Below are 20,518 nucleotides of genomic sequence, written 5' to 3'. Positions count from 1 at the left end.
TAGATACTCTTTGCACTGAGCAAGGTGTGAGAAGCCTGGAAAGTATGTGTTGAGTTTTACTGTGACTGTGTGTTATACATGGGGTCTAAAGGGACATCAGTGTCTTGCAGTGAAGGCTTCCATGGGGCAGGATATGGTCTGAAAATGTGCTGACTGGTCCTCATTCTTCTGGACGTGTAACATATTTGTGTGATGTTTTGTGACTGTGCTGTGTAGTGGGGCACAACTTGGTTTTCTCAGACACACGTGGTGTGTATACAGAGATATGGTGCATCGTCTCTGGAAAAAACATTGGGAACTTTGCAGCAAATTGTGTGAATTTTTACAGCATCGCAGACATGTTCACCGGGTCATAGCATCCCTGGCACAATTTGGGGCAAGCTTTGCTGAAAGTTGACACCATGGACAGGACAAGGAGAGGGAGATGACACTGTGGCAGACGAGCGTGCGCAGGGGTGAGACTGGCTGTAGGAACTCAGGTTGTCCTCATCGTCATTGGAACAACACACACACACAGGTCCCTCAGTCAGTCGTGATCTGCTCCAGGTGCAGGCACCACTTGTCCAAATCCAGGCTGATGGCAGAGGCCTTGGGCGGGTGCACCCCTCACACTTGCACTTGCTGCAGTCCTCCCTCCTGCAGGTGTGCAGCCCTGAATCTCCCTTGCTCAGCGGCTTAAGCTCACCTGGCTTGTGCTCTGATTTGGGCTGTGCCCTGATTATCCCAAGGAGGAAGATGATCTAAACCACCTCTGTGCAGAGGGATTGCTGCTTGTGCTTGTCTTCATGCTGCTCTGAGACCCTGAGCTGACCAAGCGGATGGGCCTGAACAGAGAAGCCCGCACAGAAGCCTGGGCCTATGAGTCCTGGAGCCCCGGGACTGGTGGTGGTCAGGCAGTCCATGGAATCTCTTGTGTTTCTCCTGAGTGGAGGGCAAGAAGCAGGCTTGAGCTCCATCTGGGGAGCACTGTAGGGCCCTCTGTGTACTCACTGGTATTTTGGATGTCTCTGATCAGATCCAGAGACAGCATGCATAACTGCTGGGTGAGGGTGTCTCTGGGGTCAGGCTCCCCACGCTGCCTGCCACCATCAAGGGTGCCTACAGCAGGGCTGGGACCCGCTGCCACTCTGAGCTCTGGCATCCATCAGGCCGTGTAAGTGTGGCCCCTCCAGCAGACTTACAGCATCTGAATTTGTGATTGTGGCTTTGCACCCTCTCTCCACTAGAGCCTCTTCTTTCTCCAATGTGCAAGTAAACTCAGCCCCGATGCAGACTCCCTCCCCCACCATCCAAACTCTACCTCAGTCTGTCTTCTGAGCAATTGGCAGGATGAAATGAGAAAAGGAGAGGAAAGTCAGGAGCAAGTCCCCAGATGATGAACACCCTCCAGGGTTTGGGACTAAAGGCAGCACCTCTTCTAGGAGTGCACTAGGAGTATTTCCTCTCTTTTTCTCAGTGAGCTGGAGGCTGAAGAACCAATAGTGAGTCTCTTTTCCTGACAGATGAGCAAATGAAAAAAGAAAACCTTACAAAGTCCCTAAAACCAGGTGGCCAAGTTATGTGACCATGTCAGAGTGAGGGGGTGCGGGGTGGCTGGCTGGGCCAGGTTGGGGGTGGGGGGGCCTGGGTGCTGTGTGCTCTGTCAGCCCCTCTCCTCACTTGTGCTGCAGTGCACAGCTCTTGGCAGTGCAGACTGGGTGTAAGATGGATTTGTTCAGATTCTGTGCCACACATTAGAAGGCTTAATCAGGTATGGGATGGGGTCTTTTGGTTGACTCCTGACTATGGCAGGCCATGTGGTTTGGCCTCTTTATGTTGGGAACAAAGGAATCACTCCTTCCAACATTGGTCAAATTCTACCCAATATATGGGCTTCAGTAAGGACTGAATAGTGGCATCATCTTGTAATATTAGACAGCAGTGACTGGTTTGCCACTGATTGGACTCACTGATCAGGAATTTACTGGAGAGCCCCAGATGGAGCCCTCTGGGTCTGCAGGTTAGCCTTTGGCCCTGGCTACCACCAGGATGGATTCGTAGATGTGCCTTGGGTTTTCCTCGGGCACCAGGTCACTGACATGTGACATTACCACAGTAAAGTTTGCTAGCCTACCTTATATCCATACCAGATGGAGGATATCTGTTCTTAAGTGGTATGATTATCTACTCAACTTCTTTGTCCCAAATATAAGATTGGAGAGTGTGACCCTGACTTAGAGGCCTTGGCTAACTTCACACGGAAAGCCCTGAATGATAACCAGGAGTTTTACACTAATGAGCATGGAGTTCCCCCTAATGTGGGAGGCAGATTTACAGAACCAAGTGGCATCAGACAGACTGACGGCTTCTCAGGGAGAAACTGGTGTGGCTATTCCTGCCACATGCTGTGTTCACATCCCTGATGAATCTGGAAATGTCTCTACCCTTTATGATGATGTGAAAACCCAGAATGTTGATGGTGCTGACACACATGGCCCTGAAGTTCTCTTTGATGTCGATCCCTGGTTTTCAAGTTTGTTTTCAATTCCTAAAGGCTGTGCTCCGTGTTTTCAGGGCTATTTCAACTATTGCTTATGCTCATCGATACAATTCCAGGGTTTTATATGTTTTCTAGCTTACGGTGCACTGTGTACCCTGCCCTTGTAAAACTACGGTGACGTCTCTAACACGCCCCCCTGCTAAACAGCATGAACACGTGCATTTTTCCATCAGAAAAACCCCAGAGGAAAGCCCAGTTCAGCAGGAAGCAGCTAGGAGAGGATGATGCCGGTTCCTACTTTCCATAGATGTAGAAGGAATTAAGAGTGGGAAATACTGCCATCACTGACCATCTGGTATTCATAACTGCTTAAGTGTTCAAGGGTTTAGACGGCTTTCCTCATGCTCTGGCCCACAAGGGCTGGGCTGGAGAGGAGGGGGTGGTTGGGTGGTCTGCCCAGTCCCCTGGTGGTGCTGTGTGCTTTTGCCCCTGACACCTCAGAAAAGGCAACTGAGTTTCTATTTTCTGTATATTACTGTTCATAACCCACCCCAGCTGCACACCCAGGCAACTGTTCAGTCTCTAGCGGTTTCTTTGTATTTCATTACTTGAGGTGCAGGGACTGCAGCAAGAGGCCCCAGGTCTCAGCCTACTTCAGTCCTAGAAACATATACCAATCTGCATCTAAACTGCACAAGTGTTTCTCTAGAGCACTTTTCCATAGCCTCCCTTCCTAAATACCCTTTGTTGTAGGCACAAAAATGTTAGGAGTTTCCCAAAGCCATGTCCATAACTACATGCCTGGTGGAAGTAAGAGCTGCTTTTTCAAAAACAAGGACAACATTGCAACAATTTGTTACCCTGTATGCGATCTCTATGGAAACTAGGGCTGCCCCCTGAACTCTTGAACTTTTACTGTAAAACCCCCTTCCTTCTATGCCTGGCAGGTTCACTGTCTTGGAGGCACTAACCCGCTGTGAGCTCCTTTGCCTGGCGAAGAAATAAAACTCTTTTCTGCTTCACCCCCCAAAAAAAAAAAAAAAGTAAAACTTGTTAGAGACTGCGTCATTCATTTTCATAAGATACAATTTGTATATGTTAAAGGGGTGACTTACTTTCTATTCATAGCAGAACAGCCCATCCTTTTCATTTTTCTTGCTGTCCTCTCTATAAATGTGAAACTCATCCAGGTACGTTTTGTTTTGTAAGTCATAGGCTTATTTGTGGTGATGAAGAAATCATTTCTGAAATGTATTTGGAGTTGTGGGGGGGGGGGGGCCCAGGCATTTTTGTGAGGGAACTTTAAAGAAAAGAAATGGAACATTTAAAGTTTTGTTAGAGATTCTCTTTCTTCTCCTGTGCATCACAGTAATGTTTGTTCAAAGCAGGCTCGTTTTCTGATTCTTAAGAAGGGAAAGTGGAGTTGGCAGATGTTGCCTTGTAACCTCACCAGATACTCTTTAAAAGCCACCATCCGAGTTAATGAATGGGGCCCGGCTGCCGGCTCCAGAGTAAAAGGCAGTTCCCGAAAGTGCTCCCAGGCCCTGGGAGAGGAGAACAGGGGAGTCTGCATGAGGGGCGAGCATCCTGAGGATGCTGTAGGGCTGAGTGGGTTCCTCACACACTCTTGCCCACCAACTCCAGACCTGAGCCATTACTCAAGCCAGCTTCCTGGTCATCAGCCCCCAGCATGCTCTCTTCTCACTGCTTGTTCCACATTTTGCAATTTCTCAATCTTATCTTTACTGTTTCTCTTTCCCTTCCTTTTCTTCCCTCTTTCTTACTTTTACTCTCTACTATCTTCTTTCTCCTCAACATTTATTTTTCTTTCTTCTCTAACTATTCTCATTAATTCCCCCCTTACTTTGTAGTACATTTATTCTGTATGTTTCTTTCACCTTAAAATCTTGACCCTCTAGAACTCCTATAGTTCAGCTTCTGATTTTAAGAGAATATTTTAATGTATAAGATTCTCCTAGATGTTGTAACACACTGATTCAAGGAAATAAGATGTATAGTGAAAGGGATGGGGATGGGAAAATCAATTCAATTCAGGTCACATTGATTCAGAGGGAAATCCACAGTTTCGATGTCAGTGTTCAAAATATCGACTGATAAATCTTTCTAGTTTGTTGTTCTGTTCAGCTGTACACATTCTTGTTCACCATCAGAGCCCAGGAGTTCGCTTTTTGGGCAGGTCACCAGGTCTATGGCTGTTAATGTTCAACCAGGGGACCCTGGGGGCTCCTCCTGCACTAGCCACACAGAGAGGAGGAAGGGACACTTTCTCATCAGTGCAAAGCCCCAGGGCCTTTTCTCAAGTCTATTGTACTCAGGAGGACTTGGAGGTGACTAAAAACAGCAGAAAATAAAAATGTTCCAGTCTGGACAGGATTTAATATTAACTCTTCCTAGCTTTGCTGTTAACGATCTTCCTTCCAAATTGGCTAACTCAGGTGTTAAGTTCAGAGTAGAGATTTGTCAGTATAAGAGAAAAGAAGCCCTTTTACTTAACTCAGTGAAACAGTATTTGTCTGTGAAAGGGCTTGTATTTTAAGGCCACTTGCTAATTCTGTGCCACAGTGACGCCTGTCGGTGAGTGACTGCTTCCTGGTCTTCTCGGTGATTTTTGTTCTGAAAGAGACACTCGGAGCTCAGGTGGTGCCTGTGCCTTCTGTTTGATCCCTGCCCCCCTTCCCTGCTCAGCTTGCTCTCTTCCTGGTGGCTCCCACTTCCGTGGTTGGAATCACTGGATCATTCTTTTGATCTCTCATTCCCTCCTACAAGTACGCAACAGATATTTTAAACATCTGCTGTTTACCAGGCACTATTCTTGATGCTAGGGGTTCAATAAGGGGAAAAAAATCTACAAAATCTCTGTCTTCATAGGATTTGATAAATAAGTCAGCAAACAAGTGAATTGTGTTGTATTTCATTTGAGGAGCCACACTGTGAAGGAATCACCAGGGAATGGGGAGAGCTGGGGAGCCGGCGGGGCTGCTGCTGAATAGAGGGCCCAGGAGGACTGCACAGAGCCTGGAAGGAAGGGGGCAGGGAGCAGGGGTGTGCAGATGCCCCTGCTGCGGAGATCTGGTGCAGGGAGTGTGACTGGTGCATCCAAAGGCAGCAGGAAGGCCGTGCGGCTGGAGCAGAGGTGGTTAGAGAGGTCGGGGTGCGGGTGGACGAAAGAAGGCCCTTGGGCCCGTGTGGAGATGATGCTTTAATCTACGTGAAGTGAAAACTTTCAACATAGTTTAACAATATACTGTATGATTTAAATAAGTGCCTTTTATTTTTCCTATACATTGTCACATACATCAACTAAAATTCTACTAAAGTAGAAATGTCTAAAGTGTCCCCAAGAGAGACTGCTGTGTCTTATCAGGTGTCTGGTCTGCATGCCAGTTTGGGGTGGGGATCAATGTGACAGGAGACAGACTCTAGTCTTCATCTGGCCCAGATGCTTGTGTTCTGGGCCTCTGGTCTCTCACTGCAAATGCCCAGGATGGACATGAAGAGTCATTTTCAGACTGATCCATGCAGCCCTGGGGATTCCTGGAGGCTCTGTTATGTTTTTGTTTTCAAACTACCATGCAAGCTTCACTTAGAAGAAAGTATCCTGAGTTTAAAAAAACCAAACCAAAATGTGGACTTGGGTGTCCCTTGGGTTTTCCAATATGAAGAATTTGCAGTCTTGTAGATTCTCAAATGACAAACTTAAAGGAGCAAAATCTCTTATTACTCAGTGCCTCTTGGTGAGTGTTCATTATCTCTTATTAAAGTGGAAGGTAGATTGTCAAATAGTCAGATAAGACATTCAACATTCCATCCTTCAGGACTGGTGTGTTGGCTTCTATCATTGTACAGACTTAAGTGGCTAATATAAAAAGTGAATGTCTTTGCAGGTACTTCCTGGCCTCAAAACAAACTAGCAATTGAGGGAAATAACCATGATTGATGTGTAAAGAAGGGCATAGTGCTAATCTGATTTTGAAAATAACTGGTGACATGAGGGTTATATATTTTGTGTATTAAATATACAGAAAAGCAGTCTTGTCTTATAATATGGAGATATAACTGGGAGATAACCTGCATATTTTGGGTACTTATGGTTAAAAGATATATTTTAGTTAGTTTTGTTTTCTGATCAGAGAAGTGAGAAAATTTGCTATTAAATATATTGTCTTCTTCCTTTTCAACCCAGAATCTCAAACTGCTGTTGTAGAAACTCTGAAAAAATAATCAGATGCTGTTCAGGAGGTAAGAAGATTTGATTAGGATGTCAGATCCCTTTCTCTTATTTGTCTTAAAATTGTGACAAACTGATTTCTCTTTCCATCTGCCTGCTTACTAGGCTGCCCTGTTTCTCAGCCTGTAGGGGAATCCAGGCAGGTGGAAGCAGATGCTTTCTTCCATTTAGACTTTGCCAAGAAAGTCAGCCTTGAGGTGGAACTGAATACAGGTGTCTCAGATTCTGTGTTGTTGTGTGTCCAGCCAAGGAGCTGAGCCCACAGCAGCCTCTCCAGCAGTGAGCAGGGCCACTCTGTGCAGGAGAATGTGCCTGATTGAGCTAACAGTCACATGGATAAGAAGTTTTTAATGTGTTAGAGCTTTCCTAAAATCAAATAATATTCTTCAGTTGCTTTGGTTGGATAAAGCATTAGTTTAATTTCCACAAAATTTTTTTATTCTGTTAATAAGGAAGCCAAATGTTATGACTTTTTTCCCTGCACAAATATACACCTCCTGCAATAATAGGAAACACTTATAATTGTGGTTAGCAATTGCTCTTTTGAGTATAAAATCATTTGAAAATTTTACTTACACATACTCCCACTATTCTTTTAAAAATAACTTAGCATTTGAAATTGCCAATAAGAAGAATGTTTTCTGGAGCATGGTGTAAGCAGAAAATGAAACAGTTTATTCCTCAGTTCCAGGCTCAGGTCTGTTTCTGGTTATTTTGTGACAACATACTCAGGCTATCTAGGGCATAGTGTTCATCTCTGTAAAATCAAATAGTTTGCTGATTTTTGAGACTTTTTCCAAATATAAAATGGCTTCCCTCTTCAAGTGAAGCAGCCCTGCATCATACATGAAAGTTTGCTCCTCCTGGAGGAGAAAAAAGACTATAACATTAGTTGAGAACTTCGTTTCATATGTCCATTCCTGTGCTTTTCAGAAATATGGCTAGATTGGTCATTATCATAAGAGTAAAGATTCTCTTAATGTTAATGTCATAAAACAGGTTTTCCCAGCTTCTTTTTTTAGAGCAGAAACCTACATCATGCAAGGGGACTTGGAGAGGCGTGGTGGGCTCAGCTGAATGTTAATTACTGTGTAATGATTAGCTGATAGAGAATACGATTTAGAAAAACAAAGAGTGGTAAAGAGAAATAAAGTGAGATATAATTAAGAAAAATATTTATAATGTCTTTTCATTATTTTTGTGACTCTTTTTCTGACATGACTAAGTTCTAATCTGAGCTAATGTATTAGATTTTTCTAGTTCTCATCTCCAGGCCATATCTTACTGAATTCTCTGTTATATATGATAATGCCAAAGAAAACCTGGACAAAAAGTGTTCTACACAATCAACAATGATAAAGCACATACAACATTGCTCTATATATTAAGATTCCAGCTATAATTCAAGGTAGATATTCGTGTCTATAAAATTATAGTGACTTTCTATTTTTCTTAAGCTGTGAACCAATAATAAGCAGAAAACCTGATGAACTGGGTGATTTAAAAACAGCTGATGGTACAGCTTGGAAACGCAATGGTGAAATAGACTGATTTAAATTTCACAGCTTCTCATTTCCTTGTTGCCAGTGAATTGTCTGGAAGCTAGAAAATGTAATACACTAATTGGGAGGTGACAATATTTGGAAATAATTGAGGTCAAGCAGTCAGCAGTGATACCACTTACTCTTGGAATCACTGACTCTTTGTCATAAGTTTACTTCGGGACTGGTTCTTTCTTTAGATGATGTTTGTCTGTGTCATACGAGGCTAAAGAACTGGCCATAAAATGGGTTCAGGAAACCAGAATTAATTGCCAACCTTCTGTGCACCTATTCTTTTACTGTATTATCTTATGCAACACTTAGAATAATCCTTTAAAGTAATTATTATAATTGATATTTAACTGATAAGAAAATGATGTTTATAGGATATAACTAGCTTTAGGTCAAAAAACTGATAAAAGGGTGAGAGCTAGGATTTGAACATAGGTCTGTTTGACTTTATACCTCATGTTATCTCCACTGTGATAAAAGCTGTACGTTTACATGGGTCATTGCCCTGTGGCTGCTTAATACCATCTCATGCCAAAATCATCAAAGGATGAGGTGACACGTTTACATTATTCTATTATATTTATACCATTTGTAAGAGTCTGATGTCAAGATGCTTCAGAGGCATAGAGAGAAACCGGTCAGGTCACCTGTCCATGTTTAAGTTTTATCAGAACTTTGCCGTGCTAGCTCTGGTGCTTCATTACTGTTTAAGAAACCTGACCATTCTGTTTTTCCTGTAAAGCACCTTGCTTCTTAGTTACTAGATGACAGTCTTTATCTCTGTAAATTGCCCCTGCAGAAGGAAATGGGGAGTTTTAAGCCCATTTTCTCTGTGTGAATAATAAACGTGAGAGGTTTCAGCGCCCTCCAGGGCTGCCTGCCCTCTCTGAGGTGGTGATGCAACGTGAGACCCAGGACCACTCAGCCAGGGCGTGGAGCCAGGTGCTGGGCTCCCTCTGGGGTTTTCTTCAGATGCCAGTTCAGGCACCTCTTCTCTCAGTCTGAGCAGCACACTGGTATTTGTTGAATGGGTTTTGACTTTGACTCTCTCATTGTAATTAATAATTCTGAGAGCTCCATATCCCTGGAAGAAGCATGGCTCTTAAAGCCTTTCCTCAGCTGAAAGGAGTCAAAGGCTGCAGTGATGCTCAGAGCAAACCCAGTCAGCACTCACATGAAGAGAGAGAACTACTGTTGCTCCTTGGGTGCTTTTACAGATGCGCCTATGGAATTAGGAAGTTTTAAATTAAAACTACTTTCTTTACACCTCACTTACTGATTAATTTTAAATAATTTGCTCTGAAAATCTGCTGTGTCTAAAGAGTTATTTCATAAAAGTGAAATAGGATTCTCAGTTCTGTTTTTTTATTCTTTGGCATTTGAAATACCATTTATAAACTGAAAATTCTTTTACATTTTTACAGTATATAAATATTGTAGCCAAATGTCATTCTCTAGAAACATTTGCTCCTACCTTAAAGATTAACATATGGTAGCAAAACTGGTTACCACCCAGTTTTTCATTTGTTTTTTGCTTTTGAAATTATATATAAGATGTGTGCTTTCAAGTATTTTCCTAAAACTCTTAGCACCTTTTTAATTTAAATGGACATGTTGAAAGGTAAATAGAATGAAGTTTGATCTTTAAAAACTCCAACTTTGGGGCAAGAATTGATAACATCAAGCAATTTAAAGTTAGGTCTACGCACACATTATGATATTTATTGATTTGAATAGCCACATCTATGACAAAGTGCTGGATAATTAAAAGAAATTAAATAAGATCAATACTCTCTTATCACATATGTTGTATAGTTTATATGCAAATACATTCTCAAAGGTTAGAAAAATGCTTCTGATTTGAGGGGAGTGGCAAAATCCTATCTCATTCCAGTTTTAACCTTCTTTGAAATCGGCTTTAATCTCTTCCCCGGGGTCCTGCTCTGGTCAGTCCCCCCGGGCCCTCTCAACCTCGCAGTGCCTAACTGGGCTGCAGACTTAATCAAGGGATTGAATATTCTTTTCTATTGGTTCTCCTTTTAAAGTATCTCCTATAGGGCTCTGTATACAACAACCCCTCAGTACAATGTATTATCAGCTTCAGAAACATCTTTATTTAGGAACAAATCAAGGAAACACATGCGACTAATGAGGAGCAGCCTGGTCAGTGGTACTTGAGGGACTACTCACATGTGTCTTGGCAGAGACAGGTTCAAAGAGTAAAAAAAGAATTGCTCAGATCAAAAGAAAGGTGTGGGGAATGCAATTCTGAAGAAATAGAAATGGAGACATGAAAACAAGTCACTTGAATTTTATTAGAATTTATTAGTTATATCAAAATGTTGGAAAAATCATTGTTTAATGTTAAGTTCCTGATAAACTGTAAGGCAAAAAAGGATAGAATCCACATAATTTAATTATAAACCCACAAAACCACAATTCACAAGACAAGCATACAGCTAAAATATAGACCAGAGTAGGAAACAGAGGGGTTCAAGAAGAGAGGCAAAGGCATGGCTGAGGCCCCAAAACACGGGTTACTCTTCCTTGAAGTTTACCTCAGATTCTGCTCTTTCTTAGGTGCTTGATAAACACTTTGGCTCAGTGAGCGTGGGGAGGATGAGATGTGGCTGGGGAGGGCGAGGTGTGGCCTCGGAGAGTGGGGTGAGGTGTGGCTGGGGAGGGCAGAGACACAAGGACACCCTTGTGGAGGAACCAGTTTTGAAAATGGGTAACACTTTGGCAAGGTGTTCAATATAATGCATTAAGAAGCAGACAGGATTTTTCTGAAAAGTATTTATTTTATGGAAACTCTAAGAGAAAAAAATTAGACATTTTAGTGTTAGAAATAAAGAAATAAGAGAAACTATTCTGTCAATTTTAAGAATGAAAAGCAGCAGGCACCTGGAAAGCAGTTACAACTTGAGATGAGAATATGAAAGAAGCATTAGAGGTCACACAATGTTTTTCTTTGCTCTGGGGCCATAGGGCTTACCGTGAAATGAAGCTGTGTGTTTGCCCTACAGAGCTTCAGAGGGTATGAAGTTCCTTTCTGTTGGGCAACGTTGGTAATGATCTGGGGAGAAAGGCAAATTGTTCAAGCAGCTGATCTAAATTGATAACTGGCCGATAAAAGTTCTTAGCTTATAAAGGATGTTTATCTTTCACTGAACTTTGTTGGACATCTGTTGATGTTCTATGTGCAAGGTAGTTGTGGTAGGTACAGAAGGAAATACAAAGAATTGTAAGGTCCTGGGCTTTTCTGTATATATGAAATGATTTGCTTGATGTGATGTGATTTTGTCAAGGTATTTAGTGTATGTTGCACTACAGAATTAAAATAAAAGGGAACTGTTGGGAAATTGTAATTAAGGACAGCTTTTTAGGAAAGGTGCAACTTAGATCAAGTCCTCAAAGTCATCACTTCTGAACAGAGGGAGGGAAGAAGAGAGAGTATTGCAGATGGAGAAGAGAGTGAAGATATAGAAGTAGAAGTGAATGTGGTGTTGAGGCAGGGAGGACACTGACAGGTGCAAGGGTCCTGGGGCTGTGAGAGGCTGCTCACTCCATTCCTCCAGCATCTCGGTCCCCCTCTGGTGCTCCTGCCTGTCCTGCCACCCCGCAGCCCCACAGCCCTGTTTCAGCCCAGCCCCAGCCCAGCCTCAGCCGTGTCGGGTCACCACAGCTGTCTCCCAGCAGATCTCATCACTTCCAGTCCCAACCCCTCCTGATCTTTCCCCCACAGTCCTCCAGAACTTTCTTCCTGAAATTCAGATTTATTTGTATCCGATGTCTGCTCAGACCCATTTGATGACTGCTCATAGGCTCTGAGAGAAGAGTCAGACTCCGGAGTTTGACGGGCAAGGCTTTCCCTTGCCATCCCTTGCCATTAGCCTCATCCCTCGCTATTTCCTGCCTGTTTAGTTTGTTCTAGCCTTGAAAAGACAGGCAGGTTTTCTGAAAACTTTAGCATTCTTCCTGTCTGCCTTTTACATTTTTTTTCTTCTGCAATCCTAGTGGCCTTTTTAATCCACTGAATTTCTATTTCTTAATCTAAACTCATGTCAAACTTCACTCCCTCTTAGACACTTTCCCAGAGAGGCCTCAGTCTAGAGACTCCTTTTGATGTCTCTTCTGGGATCCCTACACTTGCCTTACTTTCCCATGATTGGTGCCTCATGCATGTCTCAGAGGCAGTAGGGTTCCTTAGAGCTAAGACTCTCCATATTCTGTTTGCCCCTCCAGTATCTAACATAGTGCCTGACATTTCTGGGCAGATCAGAAAATGTTTGATGAATGAATAAACATACTGGTGACCACGCTGACTCAAGCAGAGGTGCTTACTGGGGAGAGGTGGAAATTTTGCTTATATTCACAACATAGTGATTGAGTATTGGGCTCTGAGCCAGTGTGCCTGGGCACAAATCCCAGTTATCCCACTTTTAACTGGGGAACCTCAGCCATGCTTTTTATTCTCTATGCCTTAATTTCCTCATCTACAAAATGAGGATAGTAATAACTCCTGTCTCATAGGTTTCTGTGAGATTTAAATGCATTAATTTTCATGAAGTGCTTAGAAGAACTCCTGGCACATGGTAGGCACTCAAAATGTTAACTGATATTTTGTCATTATTATTGTCATGTCTGAGCAGTACTCTGGCTTCCAGAGTTGCCTTCTTAGCACAGTTGATCCTCATCAATTAGAGATTCTGTATTTGTAAGCCTGACAACTAGCTAGAATTTATTTACAGCCCTGAAACCACTGCTTGCAGGCCCTTTACTTCATTTGCAGACATGTGCAAAGTGGTGAAAAACTTGAGTCACCTGGCGTGCGTCTTCCCCAGCCACGGTGGGATGAAGCAACACTCTGCCTTCTTGCTTCAGCTAATTCTGTAAATAAATGTCTTTTCTGCTGCCTATTTAGTGCCACATTTTCCACCTTTTTGTGCTTTCTGCTGATGACTTGGCCATTTAAAAAGCCCCCAAGCATAGGGCTGCAGTGCTGTTCAGTGTCCTAGGTGCAGGAGGGCTGCGGTGTGCCTTACAGAGAAAGTGTGTGTTACATACAATGTATACATTTAATACAATTTAAATATATTTATTATATTATATAAGGTGACTTTAGAAAATGTAGCTGGAGGCTTGTGGGAACTGAGCACTTTTTCCCCAGAAGCAGCGGTTCAGTGCTCACTAATTCATTGTTCTCGTTGACTTCATACAACATAACTGAATAAGGGGAGCCGACTGTATCCCATTGAACCCTCACAGTAGCCCTTGGCAGTAGGCAGGGGAGGTAATTAGGGTATCCACTTTTTTACAGGCTATTAAAGACCTTATGAGCCAGGTAGAGTATTTATAATGTTTTATGCTCAACATAAGAGCCATGAGTCTTTGAGCAAGGATGTACCACGATGAACTCATGTTTAAGGACCTTGTGAGAAAATGTCATATGATAACAAGAGGGAGACTAGAACCAATCAGGAGAACCAGATCCTAAAACTCTCAATTATGAAGTGGGGAGATTCTGAACTAAAGTGCTGATGTGATAAAGAAAAAGTAGCAGCCAAAGGCTGAACTAATGGATTTGGTAACCATATCTAGAGTATAAATTTAGGCTTTGGTTCTCAAAGGGTGGTCCCTGGAGGAACAGCATCAGCATCATCTGGGAACTGGTTAGAAATGCAAATTCTCAGGCCCTGCCCCAGGCCTACTGAACTGGAGTCACAGGGTGGGGCCCAGCAGTCTGTGAGTAAACAACCCCTCCAGGGGATTCCACTGCACATTAAGTTTAAGAGCTAATAAGTTAGAAACATTAATCAAAGCTACTGCCAAGCCTCGAGAAAGTGCAAGGCAGAGAGGTGATGTTTATTTATAGGATAAGATGTGTTGTAAATATAAAGAAAAAGGAAAGTAATCAAATAGAAATATTATGTCAATTTTTCCTCAATAAAAGATAAAATTTAACAAAATAGCAGTGATAACTATGCAGTCACAATATGGAAGTGAAGTATTGTTGAGAGGGGAAAACTTGCAAATCAGCAGTACAGAGATGAGAGATTTAAGATGATAAAATTGTTGATCTCCTCTAGCACAGAAAGAGAGGATTGTGGGCCAAGGACAGAGTCTTGGGAATTACTACAAGTTTGGTACTGTACTCCAAAAAAATTCAAATGAGAGAAGAGAAAAGCAAATGAGGAGAGAGTGTAAAATTATAGAAGCCAAGTGAGGAGAGGATTTTAAGAAGGAAGGAGTGAGAAATAGTTTCACAGTCTTTATAAAGGCTAAGTTGGAGCTGCAGTGTTGGCAGTGAGAACACGAGGGTCACCAGGACAGCAGTTCCAGCCAAGTGGCAGCAGGGTCAGAAGGTATAGCTCTGCCCCTCTGGGTAACATTCCCAAGCCATTGCATTCGATTTTCTGTGAGCTTTGTTGTTTGGAACTTTTATGATGGTGGAGGCTAGTTGGGTATTGACGCAGGGAGGCAGCTGGGAGGTGAGACACTAAGCTGTGTTGTTTGCGTGGATCATCAATGAAGGGAAGCTGTGTCAGACTGTTTTCCTTCCTTGCACTAACTCAGACAGTTAAGGAATGTTTTGCTTTGGAGTATAGTGCAGGACCTTGCCACAACGCAGGTCATGGGAGAGAAAATTCAGAAGATGTGAGGGAACCAGAAAGGCTGTTTGTTTCCATTTTTTTCTGACTCCTTTCCTAAACATGCTGTTTATTACCTCCACTCTGGTCATTCAGTAATGATGGTGACTTTAACCTTTCCATCAATCAAATTATCAACTGCTGCCATAGGAGTTTAAAGTTACCCAGCCAGTTATGATTTCTGACTTATCCCTCTCCTCTCCACCTCACATTTCGCATCTGGGCAGTGAAGGGTTTGGAAGTGATTTGTCATTTCCATTCCAGTTCAAAAATATCACAATTTCAATAGCTCATCGTTTCCTTTGTAAGGATTCCAGAAATGCTGTTTTAGTGCTCTGGGAGAAATGCTTTTCCATAAAATGTTCTCATTTAAGGCACCCTAGGTATGTTATTTACCAGTTACCGTATTTTCTGATATTCCCTTATTTCTTGAAGTTCCTTTTCAAAGTTGAAATTTTCTTTTTGAATTGCAAAGGAGAGTTTTATTTATTTTGTCCTTGTGATAATTTGAGTTTTTCCCAAGAATTTGTATATTTTTCTTTCTTAAGAATTTTACCTTTGAGACTTTTTTATTTTTATTTTTTAAAACGTTTTTATTGATTTATAATCATTTTACAATGCTGTGTCAAATTCCAGTGTAGAGCACAATTTTCCAGTTATACATGAACATATATATATTCATTGTCACATTGTTTTCTCTGTGAGCTACCATAAGATCTTTTGTATATTTCCCTGTGTTATTACAGTGTAGTGTTGTTTATCTATTCTACATTTTGAAAGCAAGAATAAACAAATGGGACCTAATTAAACTTACAAGCTTCTGCACAGCAAAGGAAACCATAAGTAAAACAAAAAGACAACCTACAGAATGGGAGAAAATTTTTGTGAATGAAACTGACAAAGGCTTGATCTCCAGAATACATAAGCAGCTCATACCACTTAATAAGAAGCAACCAAACAACCCAATCCAAAAATGGGCAGAAGACCTAAACAAGCAATTCTCCAAGGAAAACAAGCAAATGATCAATAGGCACATGAAAAAATGCTTAATATCACTAATTATCAGGGAAATGTAAATCCTTTTCAAAGTTGAAATTTATTGTACTTTATTTCTGTGCATAATCTTATTCTATTTTAAAATCTGGGTTTATTTTCCTATAGAATAATAACAAGTATTAGCTTATTGGAAATCTGGAATCTCACTGGTTTTCTCCAAAACCTAAGACTGGTCAGAATTTACAGCTTGAGAAATAAAGAGTTAAGAAATAAGTATGTGTCTGTGAAGAGTAGAATTCATATTTTACAGCTATCTAGAGGTATCCTAACTTGCCAGTAATATGGCCTTAGAATTTAGCAGAACTTGAAAATCTGAATATTAGAGAAAATGAATTACATAGTAAACATAGTGAAGTTTCAAAGATGAGCAAACTTAACTTTTCAGCAGAAGCTTTCCATGAATATATCTTAGCTTTCTTTTTGACAGTTTTGGCCTTAATATTATAGTAATGTTTCTTTTTCTGGGAACCAGATACTCTTTATTTTGAAAATACTTTGTTGAATGTATTATTTTTAATGGCAGCTTGTATTTTGTGATATTCAAGTGATCAAGCAATTTATAAGAAATAACTAACATCACCCACATGTAAGATTATACAGAAATGAAAGAATTTTGGCTAACTTATTGTACACACTTGTTCAGCCAAAGTGGATGGCAGACTCTACCACTTATGCTAATTTACAGGTTTGAAGCAATATTTTAAAAAAAATAATGTCAAATTTGGTGATATGTAAAATAAAATACTTAGTATGCTGAATAAAATAGATTTGTCATCTTTCCTCTGGTACTTGCCCCAGGACCTGGTCACCCACCAGTTGGTGGGCAACAACCCTGGGGCCACCTGGACCCTGACTCTGCTCATCAGTGAGCTGGTATTAGCCCCAGCATTTCCCCAGCTTCTGCAGTCAGCTCTCTTGTGACCCAGTTCTGCCAACGAGTGGCCAGCAGCCTGTGTACAAGGCAGAACCTGGCATCTAAGTGGACCAGGAATCAATGAAGCCTACCCACATAGCCAGCCCACCACAATAGAATGATCCATCCCTCATAGGGGGAACATACAGCATAGAGCTTGCATAATGAGAGGGGAGTGTGCTGCTGGGACACAGGATGTCTCCTGCAGAGGGACCCCTCTGCAAGGTCCTGAATGCAGCTACTGTACCAGGCACATAAAAATAAAAGCAGAAAGTTTGGCAAAATGAGGCAGCAAGGAACATGTTCCAGACAAAGCAACAAGATAAAACCCCAGAAGAGCTAAGTGAAGTGGAGATAGTTTACCTGAGGAAGAGTTCAGAGTGATGATGGTAGAGATGATCAGAAACTTGGGAGGAAAATGGATTCACAGAACAAGAAAGGAGTTTTTACAAAGAGTTAGAAAATATAAAGAATAACCAAACAGAGATGAAGAATATGATAACTGAAGTGAAAAATACACTAGAAGGAATCAACAGTAGACTAAATGATACAGAGGAAGGAATCAGTGAGCTGGAAGACAGAGGAAATCACTGATGCTTAACTGAAAAAAGAGTAATAAGAAAGAAGAGAAATGATAGTTTAAGAGACCTCTAGAGCAGCATCAAGCACACTAACAGTCACATTATAGGGGTACCAGAAGGAGAAGGGAGAGAGAAAGGGACTGAGAACATATTTGAAGACGTACTAGCTGAAAACTTCCCTAACTGAGATAGGAAACAGTCACCCAAGTCCAGGAAGCACAAGAGTCCCAAAGAGGAGCACACCAAGACATATTGTAATTAAATTAATGACAAAACTTAAAGATAAATGGATAATATTGAAAGTAGCAAGGAAAAATCAACAAATAACAAACAACAGAACTCCCATAAGGCTATCAGCTGACTTTTCAGTACAAACTCTTCTGGCCAGAAGTGAGTTACACAACATTAAAATTGATGAAAGGGAAAAACCTACAACTACAGATACACTGCCCACAAAGTGAGCATCTCATTAGTAAAGGCAAACATATAGTAAAGGTAGGAAATCATCCACACACAAGTAGGACAGTTAAAAGACAAAAGTAGTAAAGTCACCTGTATCCACAATAAGCAGTTAAGGGATACAAACAATAAATTAGATGTAAAATATTATATCAAAAACAATAATCATGAGGGGAAGAGAGTACAAATGCAGGATTTTTAAAATGCATTTGAAATTAAGAGGTCAGCAAACTTGTAACAATCACATGTATATATTGCGTGCTAAATAAAAACCTCATGGATGCTCACTTTGGCAGCATGTAGATACTGAAATTGGAATGATACAGAGAAGATTAGCATGGCTCCTGCACAAGGATGACATGCAAATATGTGAAGCATTCCATATTTCTTGGAGTTTGAGATTTGTGAATTTTAAGCACTATATATAAAAATAGATTTCAAAAGCCAAATTTATTCTGTATAGCACAGGGAATATCAATATTCAATATCTTGTAATAACATTTAATGAAAAAGAGTATGAAAATGAATATATGTATATATATATATATGCATGACTGGGACATTAGGCTGTACACCAGAAGTTGACATATTGTAACTGACTATACTTCAATTTAAAAAAAAACAAACAACCTCATGGTAATCACAATCTAAAAATATATAATAGGTACATAAATAAAAAAGGAATCCAAACATAACATTAAAGATAGTCATCAAATCACAAGAGAAGCAAACAAAAGAAGGAAAAAGGAACAAAAAAAGACCCACAAAAACAACCCTAAAACAGTTAACAAAATGACATTAAGGACATACATATCAATAATTAGTTTAAATGGAAATGGGCTGCATGCTCCAATCAAAACACATAGAGTGGCTCAATGGATACAAAAATGACCCATATATATGCTGCCTACAAGAGACTCACTTCAGATCTAAAGACACACAGACTGAAAGGGAGTGTGTTTTCACTCCCAAAGTGTTTTCACCCAAAATAAGCATAATAGTGTTTTCACCCAAAATAAGCATAATACATTCTGTTCAAGTGCACGTGGAACATTTTCCAAGATAGATCACATGCTAGGCCACAAGTCTGGGTAAATTTAAGAAAAATGAAATATCAAGTATCTTTTCTGACCACAGTGCTACAAGACTAGAAATCAAGTACAAGAAAAAACTACCAAAAAAAAAAAAAAAACTAACAAAACCCCAAACCCACAAATATGAGGAGGCCAAACAATATGCTGCTAAACAACCAATATATCTCTGAAGAACTCTAAGAGGAAATTTAAAAAATACCTGGAAACAAATGAAAAGGAAAATATAATGATCCAAAACCTATGGAATACAGCAAAAGCAGTTCCAAGAGTGAAGTTTATAGTGATACAAGCTTGCCTCAGGAAACAAGAAAAATCTCAATAAACAACCTAACCTTACACCTAGAGGATTACAAAAAGAACAAACAAAACCCAAAGTTAGTACAAGGAAAGAAATCATAAAGATGAGAGCAGAATGAGATGAAATATAGACTTAAAAAATAATAGAAAAGAGCAATGAAACTAAGAGCTGGTTTTTGCAAAGATGAACAAAATTGATAAAGCCATAGCCATATTCATCAAGGAAAAGAGAAGGGCCCAAATCAGTAAAATTAGAAATGAGAAAGTAGAAGTCACAACTGACACCACAGAAATACAAAGGATCATGAGAGATTACTACAAATACATGCCAATGAAATGAACAACCTAGATGAAATAAACAAATTCCTAGAAATGTACCATCTTTTAGGACAGAACCAGGAAGAAATAGAAAATATGAACAGAACCAGTTACCAGCAATGAAACTGAGTCAGTAATAAAGGGAAAAATAATAAAAAAAAAAAACCCTACATACAAATCTCCAGGACTAAATGGCCTCAAAAATGGATTCTATCAAACATTCAGAGAAGAGTTAACCTATTCTTCTCAAACCATTTTGAAAAATTTCAGAGGAAGGAACACTCCTGACCTTGCCAGCATCACCACGAAACCACAACCAAAGATATCACACAAAAAGTAAAATTATAAGCCAATATCACTAATGAACATTGATGTAAAAATCCTCAACAAGATAGTAATAGAGTGAATCCAATATACATTTAAAGGATCATGAACCATGATTAAGCAGGATTTATCCTAGGGATGCAAGGATGGTTCAATAGCTTCAAATCAATCAATGTAATACACATGAACAAACTGAAAAATAAAAACCATATGATCTTTTTAATAAATGCAGAAAAAGCTTTTGACTGGATTCAGCATCCATATATGATATACACTGACACACACACACAATAGACTATTACTCAACTATAAAAAAGAATGAAATTCTGCCATTTGCAACAATATGGAAGGACCTGGAATTTATTATGCTTATTCAAATAAGTCAGAGAAAGACAAATACTGTATGAAACCACTTATACTTGAAATCTAAAAAATAAATCAAACATGCATATAATAAAAAGAAGCAGAACCACAGATATAGAGAACAAGCTGGTGGTTATCAATGAGAAGAGGGAGGTAGAGAGGGGCAAAATATTTTTAGGGGA

General features: G+C 40.5%; 1 non-coding gene and 1 pseudogene across 1 annotated transcript; one reads left to right on the top strand and one right to left on the bottom strand.

The window, feature by feature from the left end:
- Positions 1-322: 322 nt before the first annotated feature.
- Positions 323-1,145, bottom strand: LOC140699510 (protein sprouty homolog 2-like; annotated as a pseudogene).
- Positions 1,146-18,220: 17,075 nt separating this feature from the next.
- On the top strand, positions 18,221-18,329 carry LOC140699953 (U6 spliceosomal RNA). The gene has a single exon (XR_012078179.1). It is a non-coding gene; the product is annotated as a U6 spliceosomal RNA (small nuclear RNA).
- Positions 18,330-20,518: the final 2,189 nt, after the last annotated feature.

Source organism: Vicugna pacos, chromosome 11, assembly GCF_048564905.1.
Source record: "Vicugna pacos chromosome 11, VicPac4, whole genome shotgun sequence".
Taxonomy (NCBI): Eukaryota; Metazoa; Chordata; class Mammalia; order Artiodactyla; family Camelidae; genus Vicugna; species Vicugna pacos.
This window is presented reverse-complemented; position numbering and strand designations above follow the sequence as displayed.